Here is a 4,259-nt window from a genome sequence, read left to right as displayed (position 1 = left end):
CTGAGAAAGCAACAGAGAAGATGTAAGTTACTGCCTTTTTGGAACCTAATCTCAGAAGTGATCACTTCTGGTACATTCTATTCAATTAAAAGGAAGCCACCAGGTCCAGCTTACATTCGAAGGGATGGAATTGCACAAAAGCATGGAGACGAAGAGGTGTGGTCCTTGGGGGCCAATGCAGAGGCTATTATTTTTATTTTTTAATACAGATTTCCCCTTTGCCTTAGTCCTCATTATTTTTATTCTTTGTACTATGCATACTTAATAACCTTCCTTAAAAGGCAAACACATATCATATGAACATGTGATATGTCTTCAATAAATGTCTACAGTGTTAGACTGAACAGCCTCAGTCATTCACTTTAACAACTGCAATAATTATTAATCCATCCATTAGATGTAGATCTGTTTTGAGAAGTAGGCATACCATCATTTTTAAAAAGGAAGAAAAAAGTCCTGCCTTCCAGAGTGGGTGTGGGGAGTCAGTATGGAAAGTAAAAATTCTAGTTATCATCCATTCAGTCCTTTAAAAGTCATCAACCAGTGCCCACTATTTTTCAGGTACCCTTCCGGCCATAAGGCATTTTGATTCTCTAAGATAGAGTATCACTCAGGGAGAAGTTGGAGCTTAGGTTCTAGTTGAGAATCAGAGATTGGAGGAGCCTGTAGGTTTCACACAAAATTTGATAATGCTTTGTAGTGAAAAGTTTAGTGGTTTTCTATTTTTCATTATGACATCTGCATAAATATCATGTGCTCCATGCAAAAAATGCAGTGTCCGAATAATTCTCAAGTGAACATGCCCATGTCAGGGCAAGCATGATGGAATGACCACATCAAAATGCCACACGCTCAGAAGGGAGGGCCTTGTGGTTCCTTGTGGGCTCTTGATTATGGAAGTTAGAGGCGTCAATTCTTGAAACTTTTTTTTATTAGACAATGGGTACTACACAATTTATCAAAAGTGATAGAAGAAATTTTAGTTGGTGAGTTTTATTAAAGTACCACAAATACAAAATGTGCATGAATTGTTCAGTGTTAAACAAATATATGTTTCTAATCTAGAGAGCTCAAGACTCTAGGGAGGTGAAATAAATGATAAAGATTATAATTTTGTATTTTAGAAAGATGGGATGCAAACAAGTCAAAGAGTCCTTAGCTCATTTAGTAATGAAAGGGTCACAGTTTCCTTCCTCATGCCTCTTGCCCCAAGTGACTTCTAATGCATCACACCCTGATGTTCTAAAAGAAAAATTACATATATAGAATCTATCTGGAGAGACTCAAACATTTTTTATATATTTACAGCTTAAATATTCAGTAACAAATGCTTAAGTAATTCATGTCCTGAATATTCATTGGAAGGACTGATGCTGAAGCTGAAGTTCCAATACTTTGGCCACCTGATGCAAAGAGCCGATTCATTGGAAAAGACCCTAATTAATGCTGGGAAAGATTGAGGGCGAGAGGAGAAGGGGATGGCAGAGGATGAGATGATTGGAGAGCATCACTGACTCAAAATGGACATGAGTTTAAGCAAACACAGGGAGATAATGAAGGACAGGGAAGCGTGGCATGCTGCAGTTCATAGGGTCGCTAAGAGTCAGACACGACTTAGTGAATGAACAAGGAGAACGATAATTAAGTGTTCAAGGAAAATCTGAAAAAAATCCTAGTTGAACAAATTTAAATAGGTTTTTTCTATGGAAAGATTTCTCTGAGCCTCTAATATGTTAAAGCTCAATGTTAATTTTATTTACCATCTAAATGTTTATTAATGGGAATTATATTTTTTTTAATATAAATCCTCTTTGCTGGCTGTAAATAAACCCAGTCTCGTCTGGGTACATTTTCTTTTTTTAATATACGTTGGATTTGATTTTCTAGTGTTTGAATATAAATTATTTTTAGAATTTTTACACCTATATTATAAAGTAAAATTGATCTGCACATTTTCCTTTTACATGGCTTTTTTGGTTTTTGATATAAAATGAGTTGGATATTCCCTCTTTTTCTGACAATTAAGAAGAGTTTGTTAAATTAAAAATTAAGGATACTCTACATTTTGAACATTTGGTAGAAATCACCTATATAATCACCTGATTCTGCAGTTTTAATTGAAGATTTTTATTACTTATCTGTTTTTTGAAGACTAATTATTTTAATACTTACAGAATTATTCAAGCTTTTAATTCTCTTTAGATCTCTTCTACACATTTTCTCAGGAATTTGGCCATTTCAACTCAGATTTCAGAATCATAAGAATATAGTTGTTGCTAGTGTTGCTATTATCTTTTAAATTTATCGTTAGAGGAGGGACCTCTTTTCACTCATAGTGTTATTTATGTGTCTCTTCCTTCTCCTGATCTCCTTTGTGGGATTTTTATTTTCATGTATTCCAATTCTGGATTCTTGGATCCCTCATCTGACTTCCGTGTTTCTACAATATATTCCACAATTCTAGTCTCTCCTCTGGATTATGAACACCAGTATCCTGCATGGTCCTCCATCTCTCTTTCTCCTTGGGCTAGGATTTCCCTGATTCATTTTGGATCAGACACTTCCCACTACTTCAGGAATATGCTCTAAGCCAATCCCATCTCAGTCAGAAAACACACACAGGATGGAACCAAGCAAGTCTCTGAGTCTCGGGAGCTACTTTCCATCTTCTCCCGACTTGTCTGCCCCTCACGCGGTAGCCTGGCCTCTGGAGCTTTGAATTCTCCACGATGCTATCACCTGCGCCTGGCCAAGGCTTAGACCCCCCCCTGCTTCCTTCTGGCCTTCATCTACTTAGCTATCATCCAGGTTTGGCCACCCCTGACACCCTCAACCTTGAAAATAGCCCACTCCATTCTCTTCCTCTATTTTGCCCCCCAACTTTTTGTGTTTGTAAGGGGGTGTGAGCCACTGAGACAGAGACAAGATGAGTCCAGAGGAAAAAAGGGAAACGGACAGGCACTGGGAATGGGTGCTTGAAAAGTGTTCTCCTGACACTGAAAATAAAAGCCTGAGACTTGGGATCGACTGTCCTCTCATGCCAGTCTTCTCATGGAACATTAGCAGCTATCATATCTCTACTGGGCATCCCAGGTAGCTCAGTGGTAAAGAACTCTGCCAATGCCAGAGACATGGGTTCCATTCCTGAGTCAGGAAGATCCCCTGGAGAAGGATCCAGGGGGCTGCAAAAAAGTCGGACACGACTGAGCATCTGAGCATGGTATGTCTCTACTTAAAAGTAGGTTGAATCATTTTAATACAAAAAGGAAAATTTTGAATGAAACAATCTTTTGAAATTTTCTGACATATGTTAAGCGGATTTTTCGTTCTGCATCATGTACTTTCTACCTAATCTCTGACATGCCACTCACTCACATCTAAGAAATATGAGATACTGTACTGCCTGGTAACTGGATAAGCCTCTCTGGCTGTCTGTGTGCCCAAAGTTCCCTTATGATTTTCTAATGCCTGCACTTCATCTTGATATGGCTTAGTACCCATGTGACAACAAAAGTCAGGCTGTTTATTTCCTTGCCCTTGACATCATTTTGTCAAATGCTGATAGCAGATGTAAATATGAAAATGCCCAAACTAAAGTGACTGTGATAGTTATTCTGTAATTTTTCCCCATTTTTCTCCGTTCATAAGTTGGCAAAGGATCTCATCAGTCAAAGCCTCAGAAAGAAAATTCTCCAATTCTTTTAAACTGTTTAACAAAGGCTATGTCATTTTTAATCTCCTATGCGGGGATCAATGCTAAACGGAATAAACAGATACTCTCCCTGAAGAAAACTGACGTTAAATGCACCTAAAAGTTCATCTCTGGTTTGGTATCAATCATTTGCTTAATTATCACCATCTTCAGGGCTTTTTGAATTAGAGACAAGACAATAGTGTGACAGAGAATATAGAAGGCGCCCTCTGTTCCCTGAGTTAAGGGCCGTTCCGCAGTCTCTCTCCCTCTTATTTGTTACCTCTAACAATCAGGAGGTGAATGTGCTTAATAGGCTTTGTGAAAAGTTTCATTTCTTTTTTCTGAAGGAAGCTATAGCTTTGGACTCATCTCCTCATGCGCTCCACCTTTTGACAGCACTGAGCCTTCACTTAAGAAAGAAGTTTAATTAATGCCCTTGGATATGCTGTTAACCTTTGAAATGGTTTCCTGATGCATGGAGGGCCTTTCTCTTCTGCCAGGAATTGATTTTAGAAATGGCCCTGCCTCCCTGTGCTTTGAGATTCAGAGCAAGGAAGAGACCATG

At 38.4% G+C, this 4,259-nt stretch overlaps 1 long non-coding RNA gene across 3 annotated transcripts in view; it reads right to left on the bottom strand.

The window, feature by feature from the left end:
• The window catches only part of LOC139180226 (uncharacterized), a 271,671-nt gene that overhangs the window by 57,237 nt on the left and 210,175 nt on the right, over positions 1-4,259 (bottom strand). The window lies entirely within an intron of this gene.

Source organism: Bos indicus, chromosome 27 (genome assembly GCF_029378745.1).
Source record: "Bos indicus isolate NIAB-ARS_2022 breed Sahiwal x Tharparkar chromosome 27, NIAB-ARS_B.indTharparkar_mat_pri_1.0, whole genome shotgun sequence".
Taxonomy (NCBI): Eukaryota; Metazoa; Chordata; class Mammalia; order Artiodactyla; family Bovidae; genus Bos; species Bos indicus.
Note: the sequence above shows the minus strand (reverse complement) of the source record. Positions and strands in the feature narration are given on the sequence as shown.